Source organism: Balaenoptera musculus, chromosome 1 (assembly GCF_009873245.2).
Source record: "Balaenoptera musculus isolate JJ_BM4_2016_0621 chromosome 1, mBalMus1.pri.v3, whole genome shotgun sequence".
Classification (NCBI taxonomy): domain Eukaryota; kingdom Metazoa; phylum Chordata; class Mammalia; order Artiodactyla; family Balaenopteridae; genus Balaenoptera; species Balaenoptera musculus.
In genome coordinates, this window is record NC_045785.1 from 103,325,582 (window position 1) to 103,336,813 (window position 11,232).

The window sequence follows — 11,232 nt, forward strand, 5'->3', positions numbered from 1 at the left end:
CCCTAGCGGGGAACAGGGAAGACGATGTCTTCGCTAGCTCGAGTCCTTTTTACCAGAATGCTTAGCTAAATCTGAGTGTAGGAAGAGATTACATATGAAAGGAAGGATGGGAAGAATACTTTTACTGCTTAATGATTCATACATTAATTTAAAAACATATATTAAACATGCCAGGGCACTCCTGGGCGCTGAAAACATAAGGATAAGCAAAACCCAAAACAGTCCCTGTCCTCCTGAGGCTTCCAGCCTAGAAGGGGCGACAGGCATTAATCAGATCATCACGTGTGGCTGCGAAGTAGCCATTGTGATGAGTGCTACAGTGGCGGGGGGCGGCGGGGGGTGGGGGGGGGAATGTCCGCATGGCTGGGAGGGCTTAGAACAGGGATTTGACCTAGTTAAGGAGGACCTCCCTGAGGAAGTGTCGAAGGAATTGAAATCAATACGTAGAAGCTAATAAGGCAAAGAGTGAAACGCCTCTTCCTGTATTCTGCTTTTAATTAGCATTCATTTCACCCAACCACCTCTTAATTGAGAAAAACCTAACACACAGGTATACATCCTCTGGAGTAGAGCTGAGTGACTGCCGCATTTTAGAGATTAGAGAATGGGTGGGCTGGCAGGTACGTGTGTATGTTTGTTATCCAAGAAGGCCCAGGTGTTTATCCAGTTACAACATCCCAGGGGACGGAGGCTGTAATTTGCGGCCCGTTTCCTCCTACCTGTAACACCAAGAGATATAGCTTACATCCTGCTGCTGCACCTTGTTGATGCTTCAGTGCTCACAACTCAGAGGTGGTTTCTGAAGCACTTTGTTACGCTGGGGACCGTTCCTAAATCCTGAGACTTCTTTTTGCCCTCACCTTGGAATCGTGGGCTCTGCAGATCAGTCTTGCTCTGCCAAGTCTTTCAGCTAGGTTTACACTCCACTGTAGCACAGATCAAATAACAGCCCCACTCCACCCCGCCCCACCCCACCCCCGCACAAACTTTAAATATCTGTAGTGGAACTGTTACCATGAATATTGCTTAAAGGCTAGGGCATTTGCCAGAACCTAGGTATCTTACAGAAATTTTCTGTTGCAATAAAACTTCATCTACAGTACAGTTATCCAATTACCAAAAGCTTTTTCCAACTGAAATAAACGATAAGCTTTTTATCCTCAGTTCTGGAATCTCATTCATTAAAAGACACATGGGGCAAAATGATGTAAAACAACAGGCTTCTTCATGGCAATCACTTCCCTAGATGTCTGAGGTAATTGGAAAATTCAAGGCTGGTCCCTAAGGTGCATATAATTTATCCAACAGTTTTGAGAGAAGGCTGAGATTTTTTTCCAAGTGGTATTTGGTTGAAGGAAAAATGTCAGTCTGGGGGAAGGGAAGTCTGGCCTGTAGAAACAGGTACCAAGGAGATCCAAACTAAAAATTCTACCAATTAGATCTTTATTCATTCAACAAAATATTGATTAAGCCTCTACTATGTGCCAGGAACTGTCTTCCGTGGGGATAGTATAGTGGTCAATAAATGTCAAATCCCTGCCTTCATAGACCTTACAGTCTAGGGTAAGAGGACAGACAATAAAGAAATAGAATATATATGTTAGATGGTGATGAAGCGGAGTAAGGATGATACAGAGTCTTGGGCTGGGGAGTTGCTATTTTATACAGGGTAGTTAGGGACCTCTCCAATAAGATGGTGTTTGACAAAGGAGCAGAAACCTGAGGAAAATGAGAGAGTGAATCATGTAGGTATCCGTGAGAAGGGCATTCCAGGTGGAGGGGCAGTGACTGTAAAGGCTTCAAGACAGAGTTTGAGGATTAACCAAGATGGCGGAGTAGAAGGACGTGCTCTCACTCCCTCTTGCGAGAGCACCAGAATCACCACTGGCTGCTGGACAATCATTGACAGGAAGACCCTGGACTTCACCAAGGAGGATACCCCGCGTCCAAGGACAGAGGAGAAACCACAGTGAGACGGTAGGAGGGGCGCAATCAGAGTAAAATCAAATCCCATAACTGCTGGGTGGGTGACTCACAGGCTGGCGAACACTTATACCACAGAATTCCACCCACTGGAGTGAAGGTTCTGAGCCCCACGTCAGGCTTCCCAACCTGGGGGTCCGGCAACGGGAGGAGGAATTCCTAGAGAATCAGACTTTGAAGCCTAGAGGGAATTGATTGCAGGACTTTGACAGGACTGGGGGAAACAGAGACCCCACTCTTGGAGGGCACACACAAAGTAATGTGTGCATCGGGACCCAGGGGAAGGAGCAGTGACCCTGGGGGAGACTGAACCGGACCTACCTGCTGGTGTTGGGGGGTCTCCTGCAGAGGCGAGTGGTGGCTCTGTTTCACCGTGGGGATAAGGACACTGGCAGCAGAGGCTCTGGGAAGTTCTCCTTGGCGTGAGCCCTCCCAGAGTCTGCCATTGACCCCACCAAAGAGCACCGGTAGGCTCCAGTGTTGGGTTGCCTCAGGCAAAACAACCAACAGGGAGGGAACCCAGCCCCACCCATCAACAGTCAAGTGGATTAAGGTTTTACTGAGCTCTGACCGCCACAGCAACAGGGAGGGAACCCAGCCCCACCCATCAACAGTCAAGTGGATTAAGGTTTTACTGAGCTCTGACCGCCACAGCAACAGTCAGCTCTACCCACCACCAGAGCCTCCCATCAAGCCTCTTAGATAGCCTCAACCACCAGAGGGCAGACAACAGAAGCAAGAAAAACTACGATCCTGCAGCCTGTGGACCAAAAACCACAGTTACAGAAAGATAGAGAAGATGAAAAGGCAGAGGGCTATGCACCAGATGAAGGAACAAGAAAAAACCCCAGAAAAACAACTAAATGAAGTGGAGATAGGCAACCTTCCAGAAAAAGAATTCAGAATAATGATAGTGAAGATGATCCAGGACCTCGGAATAAGAATGGAGGCAAAGATTGAGAAGATGCAAGAAATGATTAACAAAGACCTAGAAGAATTAAAGAACAAACAAACAGAGATCACCAATACAATAACTGAAATGAAAACTACACTAGAAGGAATCAATAGCAGAATAACTGAGGCAGAAGAACGGATAAGTGACCTGGAAGACAGAATGGTGGAATTCACTGCTGCAGAACAGACTAAAGAAAAAAGAATGAAAAGAAATGAAGACAGCCTAAGAGACCTCTGGGACAACATTAAACGCAACAACATTCGCATTATAGGGGTCCCAGAAGGAGAAGAGAGAGAGAAAGGACCAGAGAAAATATTTGAAGAGATTATAGTCGAAAACTTCCCTAACATGGGAAAGGAAATAGCCACCCAAGTCCAGGAAGCGCAGAGAGTCCCATACAGAATAAACCCAAGGAGAAACACGCCGAGACACATAGTAATCAAAGTGGCAAAAATTAAAGACAAAGAAAAATTATTGAAAGCAGCAAGGGAAAAACGACAAATAACATACAAGGGAACTCCCATAAGGTTAACAGCTGATTTCTCAGCAGAAACTCTGCAAGCCAGAAGGGAGTGGCATGATATACTTAAAGTGATGAAAGGGAAGAACCTACAACCAAGATTACTCTACCCGGCAAGGATCTCATTTAGATTTGATGGAGAAATCAAAAGCTTTGCAGACAAGCAAAAGCTAAGAGAATTCAGCACCACCAAACCAGCTCTACAACAAATGCTAAAGGAACTTCTCTAAGTGGGAAACACAAGAGAAGAAAAGGACCTACAAAGACAAACCCAAAACAATTAAGAAAATGGTCATAGGAACATACATATCGGTAATTACCTTAAACGTGAATGGATTAAATGCCCCAACCAAAAGACATAGACTGGCTGAATGGATACAAAAACAAGACCCATATATATGCTGTCTACAAGAGACCCACTTTAGACCTAGGGACACATACAGACTGAAAGTGAGGGGATGGAAAAAGATATTCCATGCAAATGGAAATCAAAAGAAAGCTGGAGTAGCTATACTCATATCAGATAAAATAGACTTTAAAATAAAGAATGTTACAAGAGACAAGGAAGGACACTACATAATGATCCAGGGATCAATCCAAGAAGAAGATATAACAATTATAAATATATATGCACCCAACATAGGAGCACCTCAATACATAAGGCAACTGCTAACAGCTATAAAAGAGGAAATCGACAGTAACACAATAATAGTGGGGGACTTTAACACCTCACTTACACCAATGGACAGATCATCCAAAATGAAAATAAATAAGGAAACAGAAGCTTTAAATGACACAATAGACCAGATAGATTTAATTGATATATATAGGACATTCCATCCAAAAACAGCAGATTACACGTTCTTCTCAAGTGCGCACGGAACATTCTCCAGGATAGATCACATCTTGGGTCACAAATCAAGCCTCAGTAAATTTAAGAAAATTGAAATCATATCAAGCATCTTTTCTGACCACAACGCTATGAGATTAGAAATGAATTACAGGGAAAAAAACGTAAAAAGGACAAACACATGGAGGCTAAACAATACGTTACTAAATAACCAAGAGATCACTGAAGAAATCAAAGAGGAAATCAAAAAATACCTAGAGACAAATGACAATGAAAACACGACGACCCAAAACCTATGGGATGCAGCAAAAGCGGTTCTAAGAGGGAAGTTTATAGCTATACAAGCCTACCTAAAGAAACAAGAAAAATCTCAAGTAAACAATCTAACCTTACACCTAAAGAAACTAGAGAAAGAAGAACAAACAAAACCCAAAGTTAGCAGAAGGAAAGAAATCATAAAGATCAGAGCAGAAATAAATGAAATAGAAACAAAGAAAACAATAGCAAAGATCAATAAAACTAAAAGTTGGTTCTTTGAGAAGATAAACAAAATTGATAAGCCATTAGCCAGACTCATCAAGAAAAAGAGGGAGAGGACTCAAATCAATAAAATCAGAAATGAAAAAGGAGAAGTTACAACAGACACCGCAGAAATACAAAGCATCCTAAGAGACTACTACAAGCAACTTTATGCCAATAAAATGGACAACCTGGAAGAAATGGACAAATTCTTAGAAAGGTATAACCTTCCCAGACTGAATCAGGAAGAAACAGAAAATATGAACAGACCAATCACAAGTAATGAAATTGAAACTGTGATTAAAAATCTTCCAACAAACAAAAGTCCAGGACCAGATGGCTTCACAGGTGAATTCTATCAAACATTTAGAGAAGAGCTAACACCCATCCTTCTCAAACTCTTCCAAAAAATTGCAGAGGAAGGAACACTCCCAAACTCATTCTATGAGGCCACCATCACCCTGATACCAAAACCAGACAAAGACACTACAAAAAAAGAAAATTACAGACCAATATCACTGATGAATATAGATGCAAAAATCCTCAACAAAATACTAGCAAACAGAATCCAGCAACACATTAAAAGGATCATACACCACGATCAAGTGGGATTTATCCCAGGGATGCAAGGATTCTTCAATATACGCAAATCAATCAATGTGATACACCATATTAACAAATTGAAGAATAAAAACCATATGATCATCTCAATAGATGCAGAAAAAGCTTTTGACAAAATTCAACACCCATTTCTGATAAAAACTCTCCAGAAAGTGGGCATAGAGGGAACCTACCTCAACATAATAAAGGCCATATATGACAAACCCACAGCAAACATCATTCTCAATGGTGAAAAACTGAAAGCATTTCCTCTAAGATCAGGAACGAGACAAGGATGTCCACTCTCACCACTATTATTCAACATAGTTCTGGAAGTCCTAGCCACGGCAATCAGAGAAGAAAAAGAAATAAAAGGAATACAAATTGGAAAAGAAGAAGTAAAACTGTCACTGTTTGCGGATGACATGATACTATACATAGAGAATCCTAAAACTGCCACCAGAAAACTGCTAGAGCTGATTAATGAATATGGTAAAGTTGCAGGATACAAAATTAATGCACAGAAATCTCTTGCATTCCTATACACTAATGATGAAAAACCTGAAAGAGAAATTATGGAAACACTCCCATTTACCATTGCAACAAAAAGAATAAAATACCTAGGAATAAACCTACCTAGGGAGACGAAAGACCTGTATGCAGAAAACTATAAGACACTGATGAAAGAAATTAAAGATGATACCAACAGATGGAGAGATATACCATGTTCTTGGATTGGAAGAATCAACATTGTGAAAATGAGTATACTACCCAAAGCAATCTACAGATTCAATGCAATCCCTATCAAATTACCAATGGCATTTTTTACGGAGCTAGAACAAATCATCTTAAAATTTGTATGGAGACACAAAAGACCCCGAATAGCCAAAGCAGTCTTGAGGGAAAAAAATGGAGCTGGAGGAATCAGACTCCCAGACTTCAGACTATACTACAAAGCTACAGTAATCAAGACAGTATGGTACTGGCACAAAAACAGAAACATAGATCAATGGAACAAGATAGAAAGCCCAGAGATTAACCCACGCACCTATGGTCAACTAATCTATGACAAAGGAGGCAAAGATATACAATGGAGAAAAGACAGTCTCTTCAATAAGTGGTGCTGGGAAAACTGGACAGCTACATGTAAAAGAATGAAATTAGAATACTCCCTAACACCATACACAAAAATAAACTCAAAATGGATTAGAGACCTAAATATAAGACTGGACACTATAAAACTCTTAGAGGAAAACATAGGAAGAACACTCTTTGACATAAATCACAGCAAGATCTTTTTTGATCCACCTCCTAGAGTAATGGAAATAAAAACAAAAATAAACAAATGGGACCTAATGAAACTTCAAAGCTTTTGCACAGCAAAGGAAACCATAAACAAGACGAAAAGACAACCCTCAGAATGGGAGAAAATATTTGCAAATGAATCAACGGACAAAGGATTAATCTCCAAAATATATAAACAGCTCATTCAGCTCAATATCAAAGAAACAAACACCCCAATCCAAAAATGGGCAGAAGACCTAAATAGACATTTCTCCAAAGAAGACATACAGATGGCCACGAAGCACATGAAAAGATGCTCAACATCACTAATTATTAGAGAAATGCAAATCAAAACTACAATGAGGTATCACCTCACTCCTGTTAGAATGGGCATCATCAGAAAATCTACAAACAACAAATGCTGGAGAGGGTGTGGAGAAAAGGGAACCCTCTTGCACTGTTGGTGGGAATGTAAATTGATACAGCCACTATGGAGAACAGTATGGAGGTTCCTTAAAAAACTAAAAATAGAATTACCATATGACCCAGCAATCCCACTACTGGGCATATACCCAGAGAAAACCGTAATTCAAAAAGACACATGCACCCGAATGTTCATTGCAGCACTATTTACAATAGCCAGGTCATGGAAGCAACCTAAATGCCCATCAACAGACGAATGGACAAAGAAGTTGTGGTACATATATACAATGGAATATTACTCAGCCATAAAAAGGAACGAAATTGAGTCATTTGTTGAGACATGGATGGATCTAGAGACTGTCATACAGAGTGAAGTAAGTCAGAAAGAGAAAAACAAATATCGTATATTAATGCATGTATGTGGAACCTAGAAAAATGGTACAGATGAGCCAGTTTGCAGGGCAGAAGTTGAGACACAAATGTAGAGAATGGTCATATGGACACCAAGGGGGGAAAACTACGGTGAGGTGGGGATGGTGGTGTGCTGGATTGGGCAATTGGGATTGACATGTATACACTGATGTGTATGAAACTGATGCCTAATAAGAACCTGCAGTATAAAAAAAACAAACAAAACAACTAATACTAAACTTTCATTGGGTTATTGTATGGAAATATGTTAATATAAATGTTTCAGGCATTACATGAAATTTCTAAAAATCTTATATTTGTATTTGTATGGAAATATGTATGGAAATATGTTAATATAAATGTTTCAGACATTACATGAAATTTCTAAAAATCTTATATTTGTATTTGTATGGAAATATGTATGGAAATATGTTAATATAAATGTTTCAGACATTACATGAAATTTCTAAAAATCTTATATGTTCTGGTATAATGTTATAAGTAATAATCCTAGTTATTACTTTAAAATGTATATCTCAGAAATAACTAATTTTCTTGTCAACTGCATTAGTATGAACTTTCATCAAATCTTTAACCGTGGTCATTTTTAAGTCTTTTGTCATTTACAGACAGTTCTGGGTGTACTCTGATGATTTTGCAAATATGTTCCTATAAAAGGGTTTCATCTTCAAGAAATTCATGGAAAAGACTCTGACAAGTACAGGTTTCTGGTAACTGACTGTACTGCTGAACTGAATGAATAAGCATTTTCAGAACTCTAATGAAAAAACTGATGAACTCATAAAAGTGCTAACAAAAGATCAAGATGAAAAAAAAATTAATTACATGGGACTGAGTGAACTGATGAGGATGAGTATAATTTTTGTGACTTTCTGTCTGAATTTAAAAAAAAAAAATCCCACAAGGACTCAGAGGCAAAGAATATACAAATCAATTTTCACTGCAAAGTAAAGGAGCTGTTACAGTGGAGGATTACTGGACTGAATGTCAATATTATGACATAGTATGAGTGTGTTTCATGTTTGGTAATTGCAATCATTGTTGCTTTTGTTGTGGTCATTCATGTACAATGCTTGGTGTCAGTCTATTTATGTCTTGTAAAAATAAAATACAGTGTGTGTGTGTGTGAAAAAAAAAAAAAAAAAAGACAGAGTTTGAGGGGCCCCAGACAGGCCAGTTTGGCTGGAATAGAGTGATGGGGGTGGGGGGATGGGTAGGAAAGAGAGAAGAGCAAGGATCCAGGTCCTGCAGGGTCTTACATGCTGGTGTAAAGGCTGTTCTGATTAAGATGGGAGGCCTTTGGAGGTTGTCGAGCAAGACGAGTGACACAATCAGATGTATTTTAAAAGGACTGTTGGGTGGAGAATAGACTGTAGACAGTTGAGAGTGAAAGCAGAGAGACTACTTAGAAGGCCATTGCAAAAGTCCAGGTGAGAAATCATGGCATCTCAGACCAGTGTGGTTAGCAGTGTAGGCAGAGAGCAGTGCTCAGCAGATACATTTTGAAGGGATGGCAGATGGGATTTGCCAGTGGATTGGACGTAAAGCCTGAGAGGGGAGTCAAGGATGTTTCCAAGGTGACTGGCTCCACCCCCTGTAGGAGTGGATTTGGACTTTCCTTTCAAAGAGCTGGAGAAGACTGCAGGAAAAACACTTTGGTGCTGGTGGTCAGTTGGGCAGTGAGAATTGGAAATTGAGAGTTCTGTTTTGGACATCTTAAAGATGAGGTGCCTATGATACATCCAAGTGGAGATGTTAAGTAAGCTCTTGGATATAATCATATGGAGTTTGGAGCTGGAGATAAATTTAGGAGTCATCAGTGTATAAAAGGCACTTAAACTCATGAGAGGATGAAATCACCTAGGAAGTGGGGGGAAGATAAAAATGCAGGAACTAATCCTTGGAGCTCTTAAATGTGTAGAGACTGGAGAGATGAGGAACTAGAGAAAGGAAGTCAATGAGATAAGTGATTAAGAAGAGTGATGCGGGACTTCCCTGGTGGCGCGGTGGATAAGAATCCGCCTGCCAGTGCAGGGGACACGGGTTCAATCCCTGGTCTGGGAAGATCCCACGTGTCGTGGAGCAACTAAGCGCGTTGCACCACAACTACTGAGCCTGTGCTCTAGAGCCCATGAGCCACAACTACTGAGCCCTCGTGCCACAACTACTGAAGCCCACGCACCTAGAACCTGTGCTCCACAACCACAACAAGAGAAGCCACCGCAATGAGAAGCCCACGCACTGCAACAAAGAGTAGCCCCCGCTTGCCGCAACTAGAGAAAGCCCGTGCACAGCAACGAAGACCCAACACAGCCAAAAATAAATAAATGAATGAATGAATAAATAAATAAAGAAGAAGAGTGATGCCAGATAAACCAAGTGAAGAAGATCTTTCTTGGAGGGGAAAGTGATCAGCTGTGTTAAATGCTGTTGATAGGTCAAAGAGGATAAAGATCAAGAACTGACCATTGGATTCCATAACATGGATATTACAGGTGACCTTTACAAGAGCTGTTTCAGGGGAGTGGTAAGGATTAAAGACTGGATTAGATCCAAGAGAGAATTCAAGGAGGGGAAGTAGAGATAGCAAACAATTTTTTTTTGAGGTCTTTTTAAAGGGAAGCAGAAAAATGGAGCAGCTGTCAGAGGGGATGAAAAAAACTGTTGTGGACTGATCTGTGTTCCCCACAAATTCATAGATTGAAGTCCTAGCCCCCAGTGTGACTGTATTTGGAGACAGGGCCTTTAAGGAGATAATTAAGGTTAAATGAGATCATATGGGTGAACCCTAATTCAATAGGACTGGTGTCTTAATAAGAAGAGGGAGAGACATCAGGGATGCATGTGCAGAAAAAGGCCACGTGATGACACAGGAGAAGGTGGCCACCTGCAAGCCAGGGAGAGGCCTCAGGAGAAACCAACCCCACTGGCGCCTTGGACTTCCAGCCTCCAGAACTGTGAGAAAAGAAATTTCTGTTGTTTAAACCACCCAGTCTGTGGTATTCTATATGGCAGCCCTAGAAGTCTCATACAAAAATCAAGGGAAATTTGTTTTTTAAGATAGGGAATATTGTAGCATGTTTATTTTCTGAAATTAGCCATCCAGTAGAGGGGAAAATTACTGGAGCAACGTTCCTGGGTTGTAGAGATGGAATGAGAGCTCATATAAAAGTTTGCTTTTGATAGGCATATAGGTAGATTTGTAGACATGGAAGGTCAGGAAATTCTCTTCTGAATCCTTTCGTTTTCTTGGTGAAATAGGAAGCAAGATCGTAAGTGGAGAGGGGAAGTGGAGTACGAATTGCAATTTGAGAAGAAAGTAGGAAATATAATTGTCTAGGAGAGTGGAGAATAAATGGACTAGAGAGATGTCAGACTACTACTGGGCAATGCTAAGAGCCCATCAAGATCAGTGGTCATAGATTTAAAGGGAGACTAGTCATCATACGTTCGTGATTTTCTCCAGGATCATTCAGTTGGGTTAGATGGAGATCTGGATCTAATCTGGGGTTTTGCCAGGCAAAGAGGACAGAGGGAGACTACATGCAGGAGCGTGATGATGCTCTGTAGAGTCTAAACTGAGTGAGGATGAAGGAAAGGACACGAGGCGGGGGAAGGGAACAGTGGGAAGGTGGTCACTGCACTGGGGATTCCAGGGAGGCAGAA